The sequence below is a fragment of the Antechinus flavipes genome, chromosome 3 (assembly GCF_016432865.1).
Source record: "Antechinus flavipes isolate AdamAnt ecotype Samford, QLD, Australia chromosome 3, AdamAnt_v2, whole genome shotgun sequence".
NCBI classification, from domain to species: Eukaryota; Metazoa; Chordata; class Mammalia; order Dasyuromorphia; family Dasyuridae; genus Antechinus; species Antechinus flavipes.
The window spans coordinates 545,351,118-545,378,438 of NC_067400.1; the positions used below are offsets into that span (position 1 = coordinate 545,351,118).

The window sequence follows — 27,321 nt, forward strand, 5'->3', positions numbered from 1 at the left end:
ATCAAACTGTGATCCATCACTGTCTGTACTGGGCCTGTATTCCCAAAAGATTATAAAGGATGGAAAGGGACCCACACGTGCAAAAGTGTTTGTGGCAGCTCCTTTCGTAGTGGCAAGAAACTGAAAACTGAAAACTGAGTGTATGCCCATCAATTGGGGAATGACTGAATAAGTTATGGTATGTGAATGTTATGGAATATTATTGTTCTGTAAGAAATGACCAGCAGGATGATTTCAGAGAGACTTGAAGAGACTTACATGACCTGATGCTGAGTGAAATGAGCAGAACCAAGAGATCGTTATACATGGCAACAGCAAGACTATACAATGATCAGTTCTGATGGATGTAGCTCTCTTCAACAATGAGATCAGTTCCAATGGTCTTGTGTAGGAGAGAGCCATCTATACCCAGAGAGAGGCCTGTGGGAACTGAGTATGGATCATAATATAGTATTTTCACATTTTTTGTTATTTGCTTGCATTTTGTTTTCTTTCTCATTTTTTTTCTTTCTGATCTGATTTTTCTTGTACAGCAAGATAATTGTGAAAATATGTTTAGAAGAATTGCATACGTTTAACATATATTGGATTACTTATTAGTTAAGGGAGGAGGATAGGGAAAGAGAGGGAGAAAAATTTGGAACACAAGGTTTTGCAAGGGTGAATGTTGAAAATTATCTTTGCATATATTTTGAAAATTAAAAAAAACATATTTTTAAAGAAATAAAGAAAGAAACATTTTAAAAATTGTCCATACCCTTTGATCCTACTGGGTCTGTATCCCAATGAGATCATAAAAGAGGAGAAAGGACCTGTGTATGCAAAAATGTTTGTAGTAGCTCTTTTTGTAGTGAGTGGATGTTCATTTATTTAGCTGAGGAATGATTGGATAAGTTATGATATATGAACGTAATATAATATTATTATTCTATAAGAAATGATGAGCAGGCTGATTTCAGAGAAAAAAAAAAAAAAAACCTGGAAATACTTACTTGAACTTCACCTGAGTGAAGTGAGCAGAACCAGGAGAGCATTGTACATAATAACAACATTATTTGTTGGCCAACTCTTCTCAGTAATACAGTGAATGAAGACAATACCAATAGACTCGGGATGGAAAATGCTATCCACATCCAGAGAGAGAACTATAGGGACTGAATGTGGACTGAAACAGTATTTTCACCTTTTTTGTTTGCTTGGTTTTCTTTTTTTCCTATTGGTCTGATTTTTCTTGTACAATATGACAAATGTGGAAATATCTTTAATAGGATTTTAATATTTATTTAATTTTAATGGACATTTATTAATTTATTTAAATATATTTAATAGGATTTAGTAGATTAAATCCTATCTTTAATAGGATAAAACATTTAACCTATATCAGGCAGCAATTGAGGCAAAGAATGTTTTCTTTTACGTAATTAAAAACAACAACAAAAAAAATCCCAATAAATAAATCTTGGAGGGGAAGCCACTCAGGGTTTCTGGTCAAAGCAGAATTGACCGCTGTTTACATTCAGCCTGAGTCAATCAGAACCCAAAAAATGACCAAATATAGGGCTTGGCCTGGGACCTATGGGTGAAAGTTTCTAGGACTTGAGGCAGCCTCCTCACCCCAGCTGCCCCCAGGGCTGCTTGTTTGTTAATTCTGGAGCTGATAGGTAGGTGTTTGCACTTCCCTCAGGCTCCTGGAAGCTCGGAGTTTTCTGGGAGAACAATTGCTTTACCCCAACTTTGTGTATTTCTGCTGTTCTGCATTCCCTCTGAGGCAAAACGGAAAGTTTTCTGACCTAATCTGCCCTCTTCCCAATAAATCATTCTTATCTTCCAGGTAGGAGCAAATGGCCTGAAGACCAGCAGACAGTAGAAGGAGCCAGGGACCACAGGAGGAGCATCCACCAGCAGAGAGCTTCCATCTATCTGCATGGCCAGGGAGCAAACATAACTGAGGCAGCCCATATTGCATATTCTTTCAGAGCAGCAAATGTCTTCTGGCAATTTCATCATGAAGCCCTCTGCTGGTCACTTAATTTCCCTTTTCTATTGCATTTTTCCTGGTTTTCATGCCCTTTCATTCATGGTCTCTGGTCACTGATAATTCCTTTCATCATACATGTTTCCTACTTGCATGTCTTCCATGAATCTTCCCTCATCCTATGTGTTCTTTGTTTATGTGTCCATGCCCCTCACTAGTGTATGATAACCTGTGGAAATATATACCCATGTGTGTATAAGAGAAACTTTTGTCACCTGCAATATTCAGGTAAAGATATCTCCCCCATAAGAGATAATATGTCCTCAGTTAGGCTTCTATTAGCTATGTTAAGGATGTTAGAGTAGAATCTAGGAGAAGGAGGAGGAAGGGATGGAAAAGGAAGGGGAGGAGGAAGAGGAGGAAGGGAAGGGGAGAAAAAGGAAGGGGAGGAAAAGTAAGAGGAAGGGGAGGAGAGGAAGGAAGAGAGGGAGGAAGAGGAGAAGGGGAAGGAAGAAGAGGAGGAGGAGAAGGAAGAGAAGAAGGATGAGGTGGAAGAGGAGGGAGGAGAAAAAGGAGGAGAGAAGAATTTTTATATAACACTTACTATGTTCCAGGCACTCTGTTAAGTATTTTACAAAAATTATCTCATTCATCCTCATAATAACCCTGGAAGCTGGATGTCATTGTTATCCCCATTTTCTAAATGAGGAAACTGAGGCAAACAATGGGTAATATGTCCACACATTTGTCCACTTCACAAGTATGTGAAGCCAAATGTAAACTCGTATCTTCCCGACTCTAGGTCCATCGCTCTATCCTACTAACCTTTCCAGGTACTCTTCACTGTCCCCTCTAGTCCCTTGTTGTCTTATCATTAATCTTTCCCCATTAAGACCCACTTTTGGATTACTCCCATCCCTACTGCTTTTGCTCTTATTCATGAGCTAGGAGAATCCTAAAACTATACTGACAGCCCACTACAAATTATTGTTACATATTCTCAACTGAGTCTTTATTGCAGCAAAGCAATCCTTTTATAACTCCCTAATGAATTCCTTATCCCACTTATCACAACAGTTTTTCCAAACTTTTTTTTATCCCATAGTTCTCTCCCACCATCACCTCAGATGAGAACCTTACCTCCTATTTTATTTTAAAAATTGAGGCTATTTGTCAAGCGCTCTGAATTCTTCCTTTCTCATCTCACTCCATTCAAATGACTTCCTAACATCTCATCCTCTTCTGTCCCACATTAAGAGGTGAGCCTTCTCTTTGCAGAGGAAAATTTCTCCCCATGCACAAATGATTCATTTCCATCCCAACTTCTCCAGCAGATTGCTCCCTCTGTTGTCCTGCTTCCCTGATGTCTCCCCCATCCTTCCAGTCTTAGTAGCCATAGACTCCCTTGGATCTACCTTCTTTCCCCCTCTGCACCCTGGTATCATCTCATCATCTCATACTGGGACTGTTGCAGTAGCCTACTTGCTGACTGGGTTCCCTTCCTGGAGTCTCTTCCATTCCAGTCCATCCTTCATTCTGCTGTCAGTGAGCTTCCAATAGTGACTATGTCACTCCCCAATTCAATAAACTCAAATGGTTCCCAAATATAAAATCCTATGGCTGACTTTTGTAACCTTTCATAATCTGACTTCCCTATCACTTCCTTTATATATTTTATTCTCCTCTACAATCCAGGAACATTGATATCTTTGCTATAACTTAAGAGAGATACTTCATTTCTTTACTCTAGACATTTTAGTGGCTGTTCCCCATCTTTCTCCTCTCTACTTCTTTGGCTTCTTTCATGTCTTAGCTACAATTTGATCTTCAAGAAGACTCTCTTAAAGCTATTGACTTCCCTCTAAGAGTATCTTCAATTTTTCCTGATATAACTTGTTTGCAAATAGTTGTTTACATGTATGTAAGCTCCTTGAAGGAAAGGACTATTTTCATCTTTTGTGGTATATCCATCACTTAGCACAGTGCCTGGCATTTAGAAGGTCTTTAATAAATGCTTTATGCATTTTTTTAAATGCAATACACCCTATCACTACTAATTCTTCTCAAACTGAATTCAAGAAGAAATAAAGTCCAGAGACTAGCAGCTAAACATATACACTGAGGAAAATCGTCAGAAATAATAAAAATTGGAGGGGGTCTTTGGCCCCCAATTCAATTTTCACTTGAAGGATAAAAGTGGGATTTCCTCTCCCTTTAAGGAGAGTTTATCAATTTCACCCTCAAATTTTACATTCAAAAGACATGTATACAAATCAAAATAATATAAACTAGAGTTTAATTGAAGACTTAAGTAACCAAAGAAAGAGATATTCCTAAACATTTAAAAGGCTAGAATTCCAATTTCAGGCTGTTTTGATATCTCAGCAAAGAGAATCTCTTTTTTTTTTCTCTTTCCCTATCATTCATCTTTCTCCCATTCTCAGAGGGAAAGAATAAAAATAAAGTAGTCAGATGGGCAGCAGGGAACAGGCAGGGGTCTATCTATATAGACTAAGAAATCAGTAAGGGACAAGAAGAGCAAAGTAGACTAATGATTAGCCCTGGATACTTCACCCCAACAGACCTATTGCTTGCTTCCATTGGTATTCATAAGTCTCTGGCTTGTATTTGATCCCTCCTTGTAGTACCAGATTATGGTAAAAATTCTCAAGGGAGAATGGAAAATACCAATCACAGGCCAAGAGAGACCTAAGGAAACTGAATAAAGATCAAAGCATAGTATTTTCATTTTATTTTTTGTTTTGTTTTTTTCTTTCTCATAGTTTTTTTCTCCCTTTTGCTCTGATTTTTCTTGCACAACATGACAAATATGGAAAAATGTTCAAAAGGATTGTACATGTATGTCTTGGGGTGGGAGGTGGTAAGAGAAAGCAAAAAAATTTAGAACACTAAGTCTTACAAAAATAAAAGTTGAAAACTATCTTTACATGTATTTGGAAAAATAAAATACCATTGGGGGAAAAAAAGATTCCCAAGGGCACTCCCCAAATCAGGTTGCTATAATTGCTACTTCCCTTGGAGAAAATGGAAATCACACACAACTTGTCTGTGCTAGATTCTTTTCAGTCTCCTTTTTGGAGGCTCCATTTCCCTGTGGAAGTTTGTTATTCTCCTAAACGATATAGAACTGAATCACCTTGAGACAAGGATACCTATGTTTTCCTGTCCTTTTAGAGTCCTTCATTTTGGTTTACCTGTTCCTAATGGATAGTTACAATTTTTATCTCAATATAGAATATGTTATTTTAATATCTATGATATTTAATTTACTTGATGAAATATCAACCAGACCCCTAACTTATTTGACACATTATAAATACTCTATAAATTCTTTTTGGTGATAGGTAGCTTTAAACTTGGAATACCATTGAGGGAGAAGGGAGAAATACTACTACACAGGTATTATCTACATTTCAAATGTGAAAAAAACTAAAGTTCAGAATACATCTACATCTCAAAGGCCAAATATTTATGTAGAGTGCCAGAGCCAGGAATCAAATTTGTGTCTTTTTATTCCAAATTCAGTATTCTTTCGAAATGCCTTGTGGTTTTTCTGCAGAATCTATTGTGTGTGTGTGGTTAAGTGCCCCAGTTTCCATCTTTTATAATCTTCTTTTAAAAGTTCATTAGAGAACTCCCTATGAAGCCATATTGGGATCTTTAAATGCTTATTGTGTAATATACTCAACAGGATCAAGAGGATCATTGTTGCCTGACTAGCATCAGAATTTTGAATCTCACACCTACTTTTGTCCCTCTCAAACCATCTTTCCTTTTAGAGCTTCAGACCAAGGAATCATTCATACCTACCTTTTCTCTGAACTTTTTAAAATTTGTCTTCCCGGGGCAGCTAGATAGTACAGTGGATAGAGCACCAGCCTTGAAGTCAGGAGGACCTGAGTTCAAATCTAGTCTCAGACACTTAACACTTCCTAGCTGTGTGACACTGGGCAGGTCACTTAACCCTAATTGCCTCAGCAAATTAAAAAATAATAATAAAAATAAAATAAAATAAAATTTGTCTTCCCAAAAAGTTTAGAGGGAGAGAAAATGCCCAGAAGAAAGCATAATGAACAAAAAGCTCCTCAAGCTGTCCCTCAAAATAACCATAGAAATGCTAAAAAGGAAATATGATTTAGGGGAATTTTCAAAGGAAAATGAAAATTCATAGAAAGAATTTCAACAATGAACAAATTAAAGATGAATCTCATTAATAAAACAAAATAAAAAAATATTATGGAGAAGAGAACTAAGTTTAAAAAGCACCAGAAAAAAAAAAAAAACTACATAATGAAACTATTAGAAAGAGGATAGGAAACATTGTAAGAAATCTCAAGAGATGTTCCAATGCATAACAGATCTACTCAAAGAATTAATGGGAAAATTAAAATTAGAAAAAAATAATGAGAATAATTAAAAGAGGAAGTGAACACAGATAAGAAATCCTTGGGGGAATTAAAAGAACTCAATGCAGCTTTAAAAAAGTCTTGTATGAAGATAATGACAAATTTCAACAAAATTAAAGATAATGAATAAAGGTTTAAAAATATCAATGGATACAACCACAAGCAATAGTAATACAATGAAAAACAAATTTGCAGATGATGAAGTTGAAGTATGTACAAGTTCAGAAAGTAACTCATCTAGAAAGAGATTTGGAAACAATACAGATGAAAGCATTGAATTTGGAGAACAGATAAAGGAGAGGAATCTTCAGTTACTTATGTTCTTCAAAATATTGAAAAGAATAATCTTTAAACTTTTTTATTACTGAAATCTTTTGTTTATACATCACCATCATTTTCAAACACATCATTATCGTCTCTTCTTCCCAGAGCCACCCTTTGTAACATAGAATTAAAAAAAAAAAAGGGAATAGTTCAGCAAAACTAGCAAACATAGCAACTGAGTCTGAATACATCCAATGTTCCATACCTATAGTCTCCCCTCACCTTTTTAAAGAAGCAAAGGAAAATAAAGTTGAAGAAAAGAATTTCTTAATCACATTTGAGTAAATTGTTTTTTTTAAATTTCCTAGAATTCCATGTGTAGAGGTCATAAAAATCAATATATCTCTTTAAAAAAGGGAAACTTAAAACAATTCACTAAGGCCTTATCACCATCAAACTTCATAATATAATAACCTCAGCACCCCCTCCCCCCAAAAAAAAAGTCCTTAAAGGAACAGAAAAAAAAAAAAAGCATCAATAGACATCAATTAGAATCTTATCAGATTTTTAATCTGAAATTCAAATATGACAAAAATTTAAAACCTGGGCTACACTTCCATAACTTGCTTCCCATTGTTCTGAGTAGCAGCTAGTCAGTAGCAGCAGCAGCTAGTCAGTAGCAGCAGCTAGTCAGCAGCAGCAGCAGTTAGTCAGTAGCAGCAGTTAGTCAGTAGCAGTAGCAGCTAGTCAGTAGCAATAGCAGCTAGTCAGCAGCAACAGCTTTAGCAGCAGCAGTTAGTCAACAGCAGCAGTAGTCAGTAGCAATAGCAGCTAGTCAGCAGCAGCAACTAGTCAACAGCAGTGGCAATTAGTAGCAGCAGTAGCTAGTCAGTAGCAGCAGCTAGTCAGCTAGTCAACAGCAGTGGCAATTAGTAGCAGCAGTAGCTAGTCAGTAGCAGCAGCTAGTCAGCGGTAGTAGCAGCTTCAGCAGCAGCAGCAGTTAGTCAGTAGCAGCAGTTAGTCAGCAGCAACAGCTTTAGCAGCAGCAGTAGTCAGTAGCAGTAGCAGCTAGTCAGCAGCAGCAGCTAGTCAACAGCAGCAGCTTTAGCAGCAGCAGTTAGTCAACAGCAGCAGTTAGTACCAGCAGTAGCTAATCAGTAGCAGCAGCTAGTCAGCTAGTCAACAGCAGTGGCAATTAGTAGCAGCAGTAGCTAGTCAGTAGCAGCAGCTAGTCAACAGCAGCAGCTTTAGCAGCAGCAGTTAGTAGCAGCAGTAGCTAGTCAGCAGCAGTAGCAGCTTCAGCAGCAGCAGCAACTTCAACAGCAGCAGCTAGTCAGTAGCAAACAGCTAGTCAGCAGCAGCTTCAGCAGCAGCAGTTTCAGCAGCAGCAGCTAGTCAGTAGCAAGCAGCTAGTCAGTAGCAAGCAGCTAGTCAGTAGCAGCTTCAGCAGCAGCAGTTTCAGCAGCAGCAGCTAGTCAGTAGCAAGCAGTTAGTCAGCAGCAGCTTCAGCAGCAGCAGTTTCAGCAGTAGCAGTTAGTCAGTAGCAGAAGCAGTTAGTAGCAGCAGCTAGCTAGTCAGTAGCAAGCAGCTAGTCAGCAGCAGCTTCAGCAGCAGCAGTTAATCAATAGCAGCAGTAGCTAGTCAGCAGCAGCTAGTCAGTAGCAGCAGTAGCTAGTCAGCAGCAGCTAGTCAGTAGCAGCAGGAGCTAATCAGGAGCAGCAGCTAGTCAGCAGCAGGATAGTAGCTCTCTGTCCCCTGCTGTCCCCAGGCATGGACGTGGGCTTCTTGTGAGGCTGGAAGAGTAGCAATGATATCTGTTGTCTTCTTCATCTCCCGGACCAATCCCTCCCTTCCTCTTTCCTCCTCTGTCTTCCCCTTCCTTTCTGCCTTGCCTGGGAAAGGAGAAAGGGTCATAAGGAAATTTTTTGGCTCAAGCAGGCTCAGGCTTTCCTTCTCTCTAGGAGTCACCCTGGGTCCTGGGCCCTCCATAAGAGAGGGAGCAGGCTGCCAAGGGAGTGTGTGTGTGTGTGGGGGGGGGGGATTTGCAGGCATGGTGGACTGAAATCCCATCTGAGGACCCTCTTGCATTTCCTATGATCCCATGACAAGTGATGATCATGGCTGGGGCAATGAGGGCAAGTTGGGGAGAGGGAATTTGGGGACTGGAGAAAAACATAATCAATTTTAAAAAGTTATCTTTTGTTATTTCTTTAAAATAAAAATATAAAGGGGGGAAAGAGGCTTTGTAATAAAACTAGAGAGGAATCCCTGAATGTTACATGAAAATATTTTTTTAAACCATTAGCTAGTTTTTATCTTAATGTAAGAGGCTTTTTTATAGGGTTATTTTTTTAAAAAATCACAGATTACATTGACTTAAGTCATTGATAGATGCTTATATAGTGGGATGTGGGGAAAAAAAGGCTAATTTTTTTAAAAAAAATTTTAAAAATACATAAAGAATTAGATAAAAAAAGAAAAAGTCAGAACAAAAGGCCGAAGAAGGGAAAAGTTGGTGGTGATACTAAGGCACTTATATTTTACAAAGAAGAAAAGGTTGAATTTTAGCATAATTTACAAATTTAACATCAAAATATATGTACCAATACTTCTAGAGTGACAAAAGTTATATCTTTCCCTCAGAGTTCTCAGAAGTGTCAGGTTAAATCTTTCTCTACTTCCACTAGCTCAGACACCCATTCTAAAGTGTTTTTCTCACTTTTAGCTACAAATAATATTCTAGATCCATTTAACCAATTAATATCCATTATCTTTTATAAAGGGACATTTATTTTTCCAGAACAAAAGTACAAAGGTACAGATATTTTCCCCCAGTGCCTTGGAATATATTATTCCCTATACTACATCAATCTTTGGGAAAATTAGGCTTAGATTTTATACAATTTCTACGTAGCATTCACTATCAAATTCATATCTGAATTCAGCATAGCTACTGAAGGTCTATATCTCAGTTACACTGCTGGGTCTTAAAGGTCATTCTCCCAGGACCAAAATGCTAGACTGCCTCCTCATAAATCCTGGTATGGACTCTACTCTTAGAACTCTTAGTGGCTAATTCTCTTCAACTTTTAAAGTTTATAAAGTCAAATCCCTCTCCCTAAAACAAGAGAGAATAAGCACAAATAAACAAAAAACAGAGGCTCATATTCATAGGCCTCTGCTGTAAACCCACTTCAGATTGGGCCAAGACCATGGGTCCTCCCTTTATAATATCATCTCTCATCAAAATGAAGCTAGGCAAGAGGAAAAAAAACTAGTGGAGAACCAGGTCCTGGGTGACTTTGGAAGTACACCAATCCAATTCTGTGGCCATGTGATTAATGAACTTCAACCAGGTACATGCTCAATTCCTTGTGGAGCTTGCATCCATAGGGAACAGCACATGTTCATAATGACTGGGCTCATTGGCCATTCCCTAGTTACATATATTAGATATGTATTTATACATATTTATGTATATATACATTACATACTTCCTCTCTCTTCCTTCCTTCTTTCCTTCCTCCCTCTTTCCCTCTTTATCTCCCTCCCTCCCTCCCTCCCTTCCTTCCTTCTTCCTTCATCCTTTTTCTTTCTTTCTTTCTTTTGTTCTTTCTCTCTTTCTTTTTCTTTCCTTACTTCCTTTCCTCTGTTCCTTTCTTATCTCATCTTCTCTTTCTTTCTCTCCTTTTTCTCTTCCCTTTCTTCCTTTTCTCTCTTCTCTCTCTTTTTCTTTATTCCTTTCTTCCTCCCTTCTTTTATGTATAGTTCTGTCAAGGTAATCAATCAGTCCTGGCACTTTTAAAATATGTTAGGAAAAATATATAGAGAATTAATTCAGATTTATAAGAATTCAAGCCATTCTCCAATTGATAAATGGTCAAAGGATATGAACAAATAATTTTCAGATGAAGAAATTGAAATTATTTCTAGTCATATGAAAAGGTGCTCCAGATCTCTATTGATCAGAGAATTGCAAATTAAGGCAACTCTGAGATACTACTACATACCTCTCAGATTGTCTAAGATGACAGGAAAAGATAATGAATGTTGGAGGGGATGTGGGAAAACTGGGACACTAATACATTGTTGGTGGAATTGTGAACACATTCAGCCATTCTGGAGAGCAGTTTGGAACTGTGCTCAAAAAGTTATCAAACTGTGCATACCCTTTGACCCAGCAGTGTTACTACTGAGTCTATATCCCAAAGAGATTTTAAAGGGGGAAAGGGACCCACATGTGCAAAAATATCTGTGGCAAGAAACTGGAAATTGAATGGATGCCCATCAGTTGGAGAGTGGCTGAAGAAACTTGTGGTACATGGATGTTATGGAATATCATTGTTCTGTAAGAAATGACCAGCAGGATGATTTCAGAGAGGCCTGGAGAGATTTCCATAAACTGATGCTGAGTGAATGAGCAGAACCAGGAGATCGTTGTACACAGCAACAAGATTATATAAGGATCAATTCTGATGTACGTGGCACTTTTCAACAATGAGATGATCCAGGCCAGTTCCACTTGTTCAGTGATGAAGAGAGCCATCTACACCCAGAGAGAGGTTATGGAAACTGAATGTGGACCATAACATAGCATTTCCATTCTTTCTATTGTTGTTTGTTTGCATTTTATTTTCTTTCCCAGTTTTTTTTTTCTTTCTAGATCCGATTTTTCTTGTGCAGCAAGATAACTGTATAAATATATGTATATATATTGTATTTAACATACACTTTAACATATTTAACATGTATTGAATTACCTGCCATCTAGGGAAGGGAGTGAGGGAAAATTTGGAACAGAAAATTTTGCAAGGATCAATATTGAAAAATTACCTATACATATGTTTTATAAATAAAAAACTATAATTTTTTTTAAAAGTAAGAAAAATATTGTGCTTCCCTTAGCATAGACATAGCATCATGCTCTCACATTTTATTGAATTAAAACATTCACATTTAAAATTAAAAATTTTTTTGTTTTCTTTCAGTTTTGTTTTGATTTTTTAATCCCTGTAGTTATAATTAATGTTTTGCCATTGTAATTAGTTTTATTTCCATTACTTTGATGCTAATATAGTTCCACAGGCTCTGATTTCTTCCCCCACATCCTGTTTGCCAGCCTAGTCCCAAATTCCTTGAATTTATTTAAATTGTTAATTTATCTTTTTAAAAAATTATTCATTGAATTCTCCCCTTCTTTTACCCTTTTTTTCCCCCACTGTTAAGGAAATGTTTCACAGTCTTCTTCCCTGACCTCCAGTCTTTTAAGTAGCTTTCTCTTGCTGTATTCTTTTCCAAAAAGGCTTCCTTTTTCTTTTCCTCATTTTTTTCTCTTCTTTTCTGTACTATTTTAAATTTTATTTTTTTAATTCATAGGGTATTCTCTTCATTATTCCTTCTTCATTTTCTCTGTGTTCCTCATGAGAGTAAAGCTTCTGAAATACTAGGTTTGACCTTCTTTTATCCAATTTTTATTTTATAGCCATTATGGCTCTTACCCTATCTTTTTTTCCCCCTACTGTTGTGTCTCATCTCAACAAATGTAAATTCATGAAGGAAATAGTGTTGGATGGAAACAACATAATTTAGACAGCATAATTATTTGTCCCAGATTCTGAGACAAAAATTTACCATTTACCCTTATCCTGATGAGAGGATGAGGCTATATTATTTTGTTTCTGGTTCTAAGTCCTCCCCTGCCCACTCCATTTGCATTAGTTGTCCTTGCATACTTATACTTCTCTTCTCCTCAGCAGGCATGCAGTTCTGGTAAGTAAAACCTTTCTCTGAGAAGGGAGGGTGTGCTACAATGCAAATTTCCATCCCCAAGATAAATGCTCTCCTTTAGTATAAACTTTTACAATTCCCCTTAGAATACTTCTTAGTGGTGTCCATTCTTTCTATATTCCAGTCCCCATTTCTTTTGTCTGATTTGCCCCACATCTCCCTTTCTTGTAGAGGGATATGTAAAGATAGTTTTTCAACATTCATTTTTGTAAGTTTTTGTTCCAAATTTTTCTCCCTTCCTCTCTTACCTTCCCTCCTCCTTAAGACAGCAAGCAATTTGATATAGACTTAATATGTGCAATTCTTTTTTTTTTCAAAACATATGCATGGATAATTTTTTAACATTGACCCTTGCATAACCTCGTGTTCCAAATTTTCCCCTTCTTCCCCCCTATCTCCCCTAGATGGCAAGCAATCCAATATATGTTATACATGTTAAAATACATGTTAAATCCAATATGTGTAAACATATTTATACAATTCTCTTGCTGCACAAGAGAAATCAGAAAAAAAGAAAGAAAGAAAATGAGTAAGAAAACAAAATGCAAGAGAACAACAACAAAATTAATTAGAATGCTATATTGGGGTCTATACTCAGTCCCCACAGTCCCCTCTCTAGGTGTAGATGGCTCTCTACATCACCAAGATCATTGGAACTGGTCTGAATCATCTCATTATTGGAAAGAGTCTCATCCATCAGAATTGATTATCCTATAATATTGATGTGTGCAATTCTTTTAAACATATTTCCATATTTATTATATTGTGCAAGAAAAATCAGGCCAAAAAGAAGAAAAAAAAAAAACCCAAGAAAGAAAAAAAAAAAAACAAAAAGGGTGGAAATAAAATACTTCAATCTCTGTCTGGATGTGGGATAGGCACTTTCTATTCCTAGTCTGTTGGAATTGCCTTGAATCACTGCATTGTTGAGAAGAGCTAACTACAGTTGATACAATATTTTCTTGGTTCTGGTCACTTCATTCAACATCATGAAAATCTTTCCAGGTTTTTTCCTGAAAGCATGCTGCCCAACAGTTCTTATAGCATAATAATATATATATTCTATCTCAATTGTATACCACACTTAGTCATTTTCCACTTGCTGGGCAGCCTCTCAATTTCTAGCTCTTTTCTATCACAAAAAATCTGCTACAAATATTTTCACCATATAGATCCTTTTCTCTATCTTTTGCTTTTTAAAAAAATGTCTTTGGAATACAGAACTACTAGTGGTATTGTTGGGCCAAAGGGTAGACACAGTTTGATTATCCTTTGGTCATAGTTCCAAATGCTTCTCCAGAATGGCTAGATGAGTTCACAATTCTATAAACTGTGTATTGCCTGGGATATTTTAACAGCCTCCTAATTGGTCTTCTAGATTCAAATATCTCCTTCCCCCATCCATTCTCTTAAAAGACTCCAAAATGATTCCCCTAAAGTACAGATATAGAATATCATCATTCCTTTATTCAAACTCCAATGTTCATCGTTACTCATAGGATCCAACATAAATCCTTTCATGTGGCATTTAAATCTTTTCCTAACTTGAACCTTTCCTAAATTTCTAATCTTAGAGATTATTCTTCTTCATACACTCCACAGTTTTACCATTTCTCACACCTGACCTCCATTTCTCACCTGTGTGTCCCCTTTCCTGGAATGAATTCCCAGCTTACCTTTGCCTCTTAAAATCCCTGTTTGTTTTTTCAAGGTTCAGCTCAGGCTCTACCTTCTTCAAGAAACTTTTCCTCTTCCCTCCTCAGTCTACTCTGGACCTGTGACTCCTACCTGGGGAATGAATGACAAAGTTGCCAAATGGCCCTTTTCCCCTGAAGCCTCCATGACATCATCCTGCACCTGGTATGAGTCTGGGACTCGTGAAATAGATTATTGATGGAATTTCATTTCCTTGTCTCCTTTACATCTTGCAGATGCAGAACAATCTTGTACTATCTGAGAAAATTATCTTGACTCCTACAAGCAGTGACAGACTGGGATCCAAGAGGGCAACAGCTATTCCTGTTCTCAGAGTTCTAGCAGTAAGGCTGAGGGCATGGAGCTCAGAAACCACCACAGGTGTGCTTTACCCACTTATTATCAGCTGATAAACAATTAGCCGGACAGACTGAGCTCAGAAGCAAGTATTTTACAAAAACCTAGTAAAAATAGTTCAGGTAAATGTCCCCCAAACCAGGGAACACTCACTTCCAAAAGTGGGTACAGAATACAGAGGAAAGTGGGTCCAAGTTCAGCAAAAATATGGGTTAATTTGCAGTTCCTGGATGTTCCTTTTGTGAGGTTCTCAATTGTCTCCATGGCCTTCTGCTGGCTCCTTGGAGATTGCTGACATTGTCTCTTCTCAAAATATCTAGTTGGTCTTTGGTTCCCAGATACCATCCACCGACCACTGGGGACATTAAGATACAGAGGAGACGATCAAAGCTGCTTCTTGTCATTCTCTAGTTAGTGGTGTGGGGGTGCTAAGAGAAAAGTTGCTCTCCTCCCCCAAAGTGATTAACTCACAAGAGTTTCCACTTCTAGGCAAGCCCACAACTCAAAGTCTTGGCTTTTGAAGTGACTTCCTATTTTACACCAGCCTTAATAGGAGATGAGCTTTTCCTCATCGATCAATCCCAATTCCCTGTGGTGTTATTTCATCCCATCCAATGGTTTTCATTTCTCCAAAACTGATTAAGACTTTTTTTATACCTCATTTAATGCCTTTAATTGATTGATTCAATAGAAAGGTTCTCCCTTAAGTTATAAAAAATTCTTTTAGTCACTTTTAGCAGAGTGAGATGGTTGGTGTATTGATTCAGTTGACCCCACCATTATACTATATTAGTCTAATTGTCATTCTTTCATATGTTAAATTCTTTCTTTTGTCCTGATATAAAATGTGTTATTGAAACATTGAAATGGAATAACTACATACCTTAAAATTTGAAGAATTCTCCCTACATACTTCGGAAGCAATCTGTGAGCTGTTTTAAAGCATGCATTTGTTTTTTATATTTAAAAGTTCTGTGCAGTTTTCTTAATTTCTTATCATAGAGCAATTTTTTTTTTTTTTTTTTGCTATGTTCCTCTGGGAGACTTGTGACCATCAATCCTATAATCTTAAATTATTTCTGTAATCCTGTCTTTATCTTTTAGACTAATCTCGACTGATTACTTTGGTTTCAGTTGAATTAAAGTGTTCTTTTAACATTATTGTGTTCTACTTTTCTTCTGCTTTGTTATTTTTGTCTTTCATATCTGTTATTCTCTTTTTTTTGAAGCATCTACTTATTTGGAGACTTGTACCATCATGTATTAAAATTTTCCTGCTCCTTTTTATTATAAATGTTGAAATTCTGTGTAACCATTGAGTTCTTAGAAATAAGGTCAGAGTATATAATACATGAGAAAGAACAATAATGAGAAAAATATGTGCCATCTGATTAAAAAGATTTAGCTCTGAATTATTTAAACAAGCTATAGAAATCAAATAATGGAAAGTAGATAAGAGAAATGACATTAGCACTGACTATCCACAAATTAAATCATTGTAAATTAGTTACTACAAAAAAGATACCCCAAAGCCCAGAAAGTACCTTACTCAGAAAACATTAGATTGATTGACTTGCCAGAGAAAGATGTCTGCAAGAGCCATGATCAGATTAGAATATAAATTCATCTACAAAATTTTGAAAAAAGATGATGGACAGTTATGAGTGGTATCATCTCATAAAGCAGAGCGATGTAATGAATGCCAAGCTCAGTCTAAAGAAAGTTTGGCAAGCTATACAATTAAGCAAAATCATTCCAAGGATATTCAAGGATGATGATAACTCACATTTCTACAGTGCCTAGTGCTAATGTGCTTTACAATTATTATTTTATTTGATCCTCACAACAACCCTGGGAGGTCTGTGCTGTTTTTATCCCCATTTTACAGATGAGGAAACTGAGGCAAACAAAGTTTTTTTTTAAGTGTCTTGTCCATATACAAGTATGACTACAAACATAAGAAAATTTGAAAATATTTGCAGAAATTGCCACAAATTGTTTTCTCCATTTGGGATGGTAATTTGAACCTTAACATCATAAACAATGGTGCTAATAACAAAAATGGAGAAAAGTAGCTGAATAGGATCTATGCTAAAGGACATAACAATCATAAAAGTACTAAGAGATGAATTTGCAAAGCAGCTAGAGAAGGAGAAAATGTCAAGGACGTGGAAAGAAATCTCAGACCTTACCAAAAAAAGGACAAAAAAAAAAAAAACCCCTGCCAATCTATATCCCTCCTCTCCCATATATATAAAGTATTTATGAAAATCATTAATACAGAAACTGAAGGCATAGTAAAAGTAGTAAGGTAGTAAAGGAGCAGGAACAAACCAGTTTTGCAAATTTCGTTCAACAATGGGCCTCGTTTTTACGATGTCACATTTGATTAAAGATAGTAAAGATGTTGAGAGTATATTATGCTTATTGTTCGTTGATTATGAAAAAGGATTTGATTCAGTAGAATAAAATGCTTCCTTGTAGGTCTCCCTTTCATTACAACAATGTTTCCCATTCATATATATCAAGATCATTCAAGATTTTTTTGGAAAATATAACCATGAAAATAATCTTGTTCAATGACCCTCCGATAATAAACACTGGTCTAGGCATAAAACTGAAAGATACATGTTCACAGAAAGTTTTAGCCATCATGCTGGAGAAAGTCCAGGGCAAAGTCCACTTTGGGATGATAAAGTCCTCCAGAATCTCGATTGCTAATGACATTATTTTGATTTCATAGTCCCAAGAAACTGCAAAGCCTTTTAGAGAAGACTTGTAATCTCTCAGAGGATCTTAGTCTTTCCATCTACATGGAAAAACCAAGTGGATGAGGAATGTTTCTTTCCCAGATTTCAACAATCATCTGGATATCCACATTGGAGTTTGTACAGTAATGTGATACACTCAGATAATGAGATTATCAGATAATGAGATACACTCAGACAAAATACAGAGAGAAAATGAGCTGGGTCCAGAGTTGAAAAAACAGGAGGAAAGTAATCTGGATTGCTTTCAGAAAAATTTAAAGCACTTTTAGTGACCTCTAGCTTCTTTTTTAGTGACACAAAAATATGGAAGTAGAAGAAACCAGAGAAAAACAAAAGGCAATATTGTTTTTAAAAGAACATTTTAATTCTATAAAGTACAAAGTAACTGGTCTAAAAGATTTTTTTTTTCAAAAAGGGAGATATGCAGAAATAACTTAAGATCCTTGGATTAAGGATCACAGATCTTCCAAAAGAATTGAGCAAATAAAATTTCTTTTCAATCCAGAAATTTTACCCATAATAACTGTTTTGCACTTATTCCTAAAATATCAGTGCATTCAAAGAACTAAAGATGAGCATCATACAGATGACCATGGAAAGGACGTTTTGTGGTATAAAAGTTTGCAGAACACAATTATCCTGCCAGTTATGGGACAATTTGTTACCACAGGAAGGGCTGGAGCTGTTATCATCATAAATAGTGCTTTTTTCCTCTTTACTTTTCTTCTAATGCTACACTTACTTTGGCTTTTACTATGGAGGATACGTATTACTCAGGTAGGTAAGACTGAGACTGCTCTCTCTCATATCACATCACTCACATCTCTTCTCCCCTTATCTCCTTGTGCACCCCTGTCTCTCATGATCACATGACTTTACTCACCAAGGTTAATCTCCACTTGCCCCACAGGTTGCCTCCTCTGTGATCCTCCCTGTTGATTATTTTCCATCTCTCCCTGTCGGTGACTCCTCCCCAAGTGCCTGTAAATATTCCCAGGTCTTCCCTAAACTCTCACTTGATCCTTCTGTCTCTGCTAATCTCTTCTTCTATATCTCTTCTGGGGCGAAACTCAGTGCAAAGACCATTTACAATAGATGTCTCCACTTTCTCTCCTCTTACTCTCTTCTTAACCCCTTACAATCTGACTTTCCGCCTCCGAAACTGCTGGAATACATGGAAACTGGCCTCTCCAAGTTAGCAAAGATTTCCTAACTGCCAAACCCAATCGCCATTCTCTAGCTCTCTGCAGCTTTTGACACTGTTAATCACACTCCCTCCTTAATTTTCTCTTTTTTCTAGTTTTTGGGACACTGCTCATTCCCTTCTGGTTCTCTTTTACCCATTTGACCAATTCTTTCTTTCTTTCTTTCTTTCTTTCTTTCTTTCTTTCTTTCTTTCTTTCTTTCTTTCTTTCTTCTTTCTTTCTTTCTTTCTTTTTTCTTTCTTTCTTTTTTCTTTCTTTCTTTTTCCTGCTTCTCTCTCTCTCTCTCTCTCTCTCTCTCTCTCTCTCTGTCTCAATTAAAGCTTTTTATTTTTCAAAACATATGCATGGACAATTCTTCAACATTAGCCCTTGCAAAACTGTATGTTCCAATTCTGCCCCCCCCTTCCCCTATGCCCTCTCCTAGATGGCAAGTAGTTCAATACATGTTAAACATGGCAGAACTATGTTAAATTCAATATATGCATACATATTTATACAATTATTGTGACACACAAAAAAAATCAAATCAAACCAGTGGAGAAAAAAAAGAAAGAGAAGCAAAATAAAATGCAAGCAAACAACAACAAAGAGTGAAAATGCCCTGTTGTGATCCACACTCAGCTGACCTTCTTTCACAGTATCTTTGACTGAATCCTTCTCCCGATCACAAAGGTGTTTCTCAGGGTTCTGTCCTAGGCTCTTTTCTTATCCCTCCGTACTGCTTAACTTGGCAATCTAATCAATTCTCATGGTTTTAATTATCTTCTCTCTATACTAAATCTTTTTTTTTTTTTTTTTTCTCAAATCTACCGATCCTGCCCTGATCTCCAGGCTCACATTTCCAGTTGCCTTTCAGACATTTCAAAATGGATAGCCAGTAGACATCTTAAACTTAATGTGTCCAAAACTAAATTTATTATCTTTCCTCCTAAATAAATCCCCCTCTCATCCTCAACTCCTTAGAATCTCTCCCCTTCTATACCCAATCTGTTTGCTAAGGCCTGGTGATTTTACCTTGTAACATCTCTCTAAATAACCCATCTCTTCTCAGACACTGCCATCATTTTGGTACAGGCCCTCATCATCTCATACCTGGCTTATTACAGTAGTCTGCTGGTGGATCTGCTTGCTTCAAGCAATTATAGATAATTTGGATTTCTTTGTCTGAAAATTACCTGTTCATAACCTTTGATCATTTTTTAATTGGGAGATGACTTGCATCCTTACAAATTTGACTCAGTTCTAACTAAAATTGAGAAATAAGGCCTTTATTAGGATACTTGCTGAAATTTTTTTTCCCATTTTTTTGTTTTCCTTCTAATTTTGATTGCATTAGTTTTGTCTGTGCAAAGATTTCTTAATTTTACATAATCAAAAATTATGTTTTATATTTTATTTTATTTTTTTATCAGGTTACTTTTATTTTTTTTTTTTTGCTACATGTTTTATATTTTATAATGCTCTATCTTATTTGGATCTAAATTCTTCTCTCATCCATAGACCTGCCTTTCTAGTCTTCTTACACCTTACTCCCCACCAGGTACTCAGTGATTCAATGACACTGTCTCATTGTTTTACAAAATAAGACTTCATCTCAGCGTAGTGGGCTTTTTCTTTGTCCTCTAGGCCAGGAATGCTCTTCCTCCTCACTGCCTACTGGCCTGGCTTTCTTTAAGTGCCAATAAAAATTCCATCTTCTACAGGAATCCTTTCCCAACTCTTTTTAATTCTGGTGCCTTCCATCACTTAATTATTTCCTACTTATCCTCTAGCTTGTCTTTACATGTTTTTTATTGTCTCACCTATTAGATTATGGGCTCCTTGGGGGCAGGTATTGCCTTTTTGCCTCTTTTGTACCCTGGGCACTTTGTATTGTACCTGCCACATAGCAGTCCCTGAATACATGTTTATAGACCAGCATTCACATATCGCTCCTAGGAATAATTTGATCTTCCTATCCTTCTGTGAGGGAGATCTCAATTCCTGCCTAGAGAAGAACAGGAGAAGGATGAGTCTGGCTGCTCTTCAGAGACTCTACACTAGACTGGAAGGAGGAAAGGAGGAGAGGAGATCTTTGCAAATACATAGTGATGTGATAACAGATGGGCTTTGGTGAATAGCTCCCAGTCCTTTCTGGCTGGAATATAATTGTATAAAACTAGTTATGCAAACACAATGTAAGAGTAGTTACACATCATTTCAAAAGAAGACTGGAATAAAATAACTTGGTTAAAGAAACCATATAAAAAGCAGTGAGAATTACATAAGGCATTGTGGGGTAATAAATAGTTAGTTTGGGAGCCAGTAAGACTTGGTTTTAAGCTCTGCCCCTGACACAGGCCCGTTGATCCTGGACCATCACTTAACTTCTCACTGCTCAGACAGTCAGAGGTGTCAGACAGGGGCCCAGCAGGCCAAGTCATGTTACAAATTAGTTACCTCCCAATTCCTTTGAGTTCGCTATCACTGAGACAAGTAATTCTATTAAGTTTTCAATGGTAGTGAAGAAACAGGCCTGCATTCATAAAAAGGTATTTCCTCCCCTTAGAGAGCTCTATCCCAAAAAACTCACCCAACTTCAGATCCTGTCCTAAAAGTGATTACTCTGATTAGTTTAAAAAAATGTTCATTGACTTATGCCTTGATTGTTGTCTTTTGTGGCTTTCAATAAAGTAGCTGAGAAAATTTCACATGCTTGCCTAACTACATAAATTGAATTAATTGAAAAATCAATTGCTAAAACAATTATATTTTTAAGTCTTCCTTATCTGCCAGGATATTTACAGAGTTTTAAAAAATAATAAAACATGTCAAATCTATTGTTTTTACTTAAAAAAATAATGTTTTACACCCGGAGAGAGGACTGTAGGAACTGAGTGTGGATTACAACATACATTTTCACTCTTTTTATTGTTGTTTGTTTGCATTTTATTTTCTTTCTTTTCCTTTTTGATCTGATTTTTCTTGTGCAGCAAGATAATTGCATAAATATGTATACATATATTGGATTTAACTTATATTTTACCATGTTTAACATATATTGGATTAGTTGCCATTTTGGGGAGAGGATAGGAAAAAAGGGGGGAATTGCAAGATTCTTTTGCAAGGGTCAAAGTTGAAAAATTATCCTTGCATATGTTTTGAAAATAAAAAACTTTAATTTAAAAAAAGAAAAAAGATTTTAGAGGAACAAAAATGTATAATTAATAAATAGAATAATTTAAAATTATTTATTTTATCTTTATCCTCACTTTTTTATACTCTCAGTAGTATTATATTTTTCTTAATATATATAAAAATAGTTTCCAACATTCATTCTTTTTTTTTTTTAATTTTTTATTTAATAATTACATTATATTGACACTCGTTTCTGTTCCGATTTTTTTCCCCCTCCCTCCCTCCACCCCCTCCCCTAGATGGCAAGCAGTCCTTTATATGTTGGATATGTTGCAGTATATCCTAGATACAATATATGTTTGCAGAACCGAACAGTTCTCTTGTTGCGTAGAGAGAATTGGATTCAGAAGGTATAAATAACCCGGGAAGAAAAACAAAAATGCAGATAGTTTACATTCGTTTCCCAGTGTTCTTTCTTTGGGTATAGCTGCTTTTGTCCGTCATTTATCAATTGAAACTCTGGTCTCTTTGTCAAAGAAATCCACTTCCATCAAAATATGTCCTCATACAATATCGTTGTCGAAGTGTATAATGTTCTCCTGGTTCTGCTCATTTCACTTAGCATCAGTTCATGTAAGTCTCGCCAGTCCTCTCTGTATTCATCCTGCTGGTCATTTCTTACAGAACAATAATATTCCATAACATTCATATACCACAATTTACCCAGCCATTCTCCAATTGATGGGCATCCATTCATTTTCCAGTTTCTAGCCACTACAAACAGGGCTGCTACAAACATTTTGGCACATACAGGTCCCTTTCCCTTCTTTAGTATTTCTTTGGGATATAAGCCCAATAGAAACACTGCTGGATCAAAGGGTATGCACAATTTGATAGTTTTTTGGGCATAATTCCAGATTGCTCTCCAGAATGGTCCAACATTCATTCTTGTAAGATTTTGTGTTGAAAATTTTTCTTCTTCCGTCCTTTCACTCCCCCTTCCTCAAGACAGCAAGCAATCTGATATAGGTTAAACATGTACAATCATTTTAAACATATTTCTGTATTTGTCATGTTGTGCAAGAAAAATCAGAGCAAAAGGGAAAGAAATACAAGAAAAAACAAGTAAGCAAAAAGGTGCTTCAATCCACATTCGGTCTCCCATAGTTCTCTTTCTAGATGTGACTGGCATTTTCCATCTCAAGTCTATTGTAATTACCTTGAATCCCCTCATTCTTGAAAAGAGCCAAGCCCATCACAGTGTACCATCACATCTTGCTATTGCTGTATATAATGTTTTCCTAGTTCTGCTCACTTCACTCAGCATCAGTTCATGTAAGTCTTTCTAGGCTTTATTGAAATCGGCTTGCTCATCATTTCTCATAGAACAATAATATTCCATTACATTATATTCAGCCATTCCCCAGTTGATGAGCATCCCCTGAATTCCTAATTCCTTGACACTAGAAAAAGAGCTGCTACAGACCTTTTTTGCACCTGTGGGACCTTTTCTGTCTTTTATGATTTCCTTGGAATATAGACTCCTTAGTGCAAGATACGAACAGTTTGATATCTCTTTGGACATAATTCCAAATTGCTCTCCAGAATGGTTGGATCCATTCACAATTCCATCAACAATGGATCAGTGTCCCAGTTTCCCCACATCCCCTCCAACATTGTCATTATCTTTTCCTGTCATTCTAGCCAATCTGAGAGGTGTGAAATGGTACCTCAGAATTGTTTTAATTTGCATTTCTCTCATCAATAGTGATTTAGAACATCTTTTCATATGACTATATGGTTTTAATTTCTTATTGAAAATTATTCACATCCTTTGACCATTTATCAATTGAGGAATGGCTCATATTCTTATAAATTTGAGTCAATTCTCTACATATTATGGAAATGAGGCTTTTAACAGAAACTCTGGCTGTAAAATTGTTTCCCAGCTTTCTGCTTCCCTTCTAGTGTTGGCTGCATTGATCTTTATCCCCTTTTAATGTCTATTTTATGTGTGCATTTCATAATGCAACCTAGTATTACAGTAATATATAGCTATAATTTATAAATAAGCACAAAAATTTTTACTGCACCATCAGAATACTTGGAGGACACAGGCCTGCACAAACAAGACTTTAAGTGATTTTCTCATAGTCAGTCTCACAGCTGACTTGGTTTGGAGGCCGGCCTCCTGTAAGCCACGCTGCCTCTCAGCAGCTCCTTACACTGAAAGAAATCTGTCTCCTTGCATCCTCTCCTACCTCTCAATAATTTCTTGTGATGTCTCTGATGAGCCAGGCCCTCAAAAGGGAGTGAGAGGTAGTGGGAAGCTGAGACCCAGGGAAAGGGTTTATTCAAGGATACTGATCAATATATAATCTACTGACAACAGCAACAGTGATAATTACATCTATCTTTAAAGTTTACAAAGCATTTTACAAACATGGTCTTATTTGAGCCTACAATCAATCCTGCTAAAGTGCTATTATTATCACCCCCATTTTACATATGATGAAACTGAGGCAGAGAGGGAACTAGCTTGTCTAGGATTATACAAATGTTTCAGGTCATATTTAAATTCAGATGCAATTCCTGATTCCAACTGCTCACAGGGCTATCCAACTGCACCACCTAAGTGTTCTGACATTATACATAAAGAATGAAGTGGTATCTTTATGAGTAACAGTATTTTCTGAAAGAAAAATGGCTAGGGGTGTACATAGGTTTAATGAGTTTAATTGGATATGCACTGTGGCACAGCATGGGTTGGGGGGGGGGATGAGGGTGGGAAGGGTCTGGAAAGACAAATTGAATGAGTCATTTATTGATACCCTATTACTTATTCTGATACTAACCTTCTGATCTGAGGACCTGCTTCTGGCAAATAGTTTTCCTCATTAATCTTAACTCTTGAGATTTTGATTCTCTAAAGTAAGGATATCAGACTTAAATAGAACTAGTGCCATTTAAAATGTACATAATGATTCCTGTGGGCCACGTGTTAACTCAGAAAACTGTATTTTCATATAAACATTTTATACATGTTTATAATTTTTTTAAATTAATACATCAACACACTAAAATCAGATAGGAATTACCTTTTAACCTGGCACAGGAGTTCTGTAGACCACACTCCATGTGGGTTGTTTATTTGACATCTCTGCTATAAGGAAACTGATCTTTGGATTTATGCTTGCTTCATTCCTAACTTGTATTTCAACTTTCTTCTCCCAGAGGAGTGGATATTGCCCTTCCTCTGTGTTTGCATAAGTCCCAGTATTTGTTGGTTCAGTTCCAGATAGAATAGAACCAAAGGAAAAGATAAAACAGAAAATTTTTGAAAGAGAAAACTTATAAAGTTTTTCCAACTCTCTGTATAAACAGGAAAGTCCCAACTAAAACACTGAGGGGCCACCTTACACTTGGTTAAAAAATGTTTTAAAACCATCTCTTAATCCCCCACTATGTTCTTTTCTGCTTGCTCTCTCCTGTCCTGAAAATAAATATTCATTAGGAAGATTCTGTAGAGAGCCAGAAAGAGGGACTATCTCCCATCTTGCCATCTTTAATGATGCAACCTGTTCTGCTCAGGCAACCAATCAAAGCAGGTTATCTCTGCTCAGTTTGGGGATGATAAGGTCCTCCATCTTAGGTATGTGGACATGGTCCAAAAGCTGTGCTATACTTGTTTGTGAATACAAGAGAGAAGAGAGAGAGAACAGGGCTGGCTGTTTGGCAGAGCGAAGCAGCATAATCAGTTGTGGTCTGATCCCTCAGATTTCTCTTTTCTCTTTCTTTTCTTTCTTTCTTTCTTTCTCTTCCTTCCTTCCTTCTTTCTTTCCTTTCTTTCTTCTTTTCTTTCTTTCTTTCTTTCTTTCTTCTTCTTTCTTCTTTTCTTTCTTTCTTTCTTTCTTTTCTTCCTTCCTTCCTTCCTTCCTTCCTTCCTTCCTTCCTTCCTTCCCTATACCTTCTATTTGGAGAGAACAAGCAATACAAATTCTGGCATATGTCTCCATGGTAAACTTCTGCTTGCCAGTTAAATTATTGGCAAATGATGGCCCAATTTATAAAAAAAAATCAATATATAAAAGCTAAGTGATAGAATATCTAGGTGGCACAGTGAATAGAACATGGGCCTGGATTTGGGAAGGTCTGAGTTCAAATTCAGTCTCAGACACTTACTAGTTTTATGACCCTGGGCAAGTCACTTCATTTTATTTGCCTCAACGTCCTTATCTGTAAAATGAACTGGAGAAGGAAATAGTAAACTACTCCAGTATCTTTGCCAAGAAAATCTCAAATAGGATCACAAAGAATCAGACGTGACTGAAATGATTGAACAAGTGATGGATTATCTTTTGTCCTAGGCTCATATTCTATGAGACTGAGTCACTGTTTTTGAGATCAGGGAAGTTAGAGTCTTCATCTGTGATCTTTTAAATTAATGCTTAGAAGGTTTTGGAATCTTTCTGAAAGTCAAACAGCCGTGTACAGCCAATACTTATCTAGATTTATTACTTTTGACTGCTTTAGTGCTTGATTCATTGTTTATATATATTTATATATATGTATATATATATTATACATGCATATCTTACATACATGTATAAGTTATATTATGACAAGAATACACTCTATTAGCTTTATGATGAATTGAGTATAAAATTAAAGAATTCTTAGTGAATATTAAAAGATTTAGCCAGCAGCTGATTTTTAAGACTGTCATATATTCAGTAAATATAACAGACTAATAGAATTCATTGAGAAATATTGACTTAAGTAGAAATACTCTGAATAATGATCATTATTAAGTACTCCAAGATTCATATTCATTTCCTGACTTTTATACTGCATTAGAGCATGATGATTTCAGATCAAAATCAGCATAGCACAGTGACTGTGAAGGAAAGGAAATTCTATGTTTTCTAAATTTCTTAACCTGTAAAAAATCCTTTTGTCCTACATTATTTTTATTTTTTATAGTTATGGATTTTAAATTATGAAACTGTTTCATAATAAACAATGTTTAATTTAAAAATTCACTCAATTTCCCATAAGTAAAGAGCCAATATTCACTTGTATTAATTTTACTTTAATCATAAAACATGATCCATTGCTTCTATAAACAATAAATCTTTGCTTTTAAAAACAGATGCATTTAATTCAGTTTTAATAGAAACTGATTGCATGCTCTGTTCTATTGCTGGAGGAGTTTCTCAGGTGGCTTAAGAACTTTAATTAAGAAATACATTTCCATATCCTGGTGATAATCTGTATGTATATATCTAATTTGTAAATTCTGATGAGGTACTTTTTTATAGAGGGGATCATTCCTGTTCCTGGAAGAGATCTCAGAGCATGTTTAGTTTATCTTCCTCATTTTACAGATTAAAAAAAAAAAAAAACTGAGGGTCAGGGAAATTGTAGCTTTCCTTTAAAAAAAAATATATATGTATATATATATTTTTTTTTTCTATTCTGAACTTAATACTCAATAGAATGCACATTTACATATATATAGGACAACAGGAAATGAGAGTTGTATTACAAGTCTCTGTATTGCACAGCTTGCTTGCTTTCTAATAGCATCAACCTATAATTTTAAACACTATTATGTATGGAGTAGCTAGGTGGCAGAATGATTAGAGCACCAGCCTTGGAAGCAGAAGGATTGGAGTTCAAATATAGACTCAGACAACTAACACTTAGTAGCTTTCAGCCTT

General features: G+C 36.2%; 1 long non-coding RNA gene across 1 annotated transcript in view; it reads right to left on the minus strand.

Moving 5' to 3' along the window:
• LOC127555211 (uncharacterized) overlaps positions 1-24,768 on the minus strand; it is a 36,275-nt gene extending 11,507 nt beyond the window's left edge. The window contains exon 1 of the long non-coding RNA XR_007952185.1: positions 24,697-24,768. This is a non-coding gene — a long non-coding RNA (uncharacterized LOC127555211). The remainder of the gene's footprint in view (positions 1-24,696) is intronic.
• Positions 24,769-27,321: the final 2,553 nt, after the last annotated feature.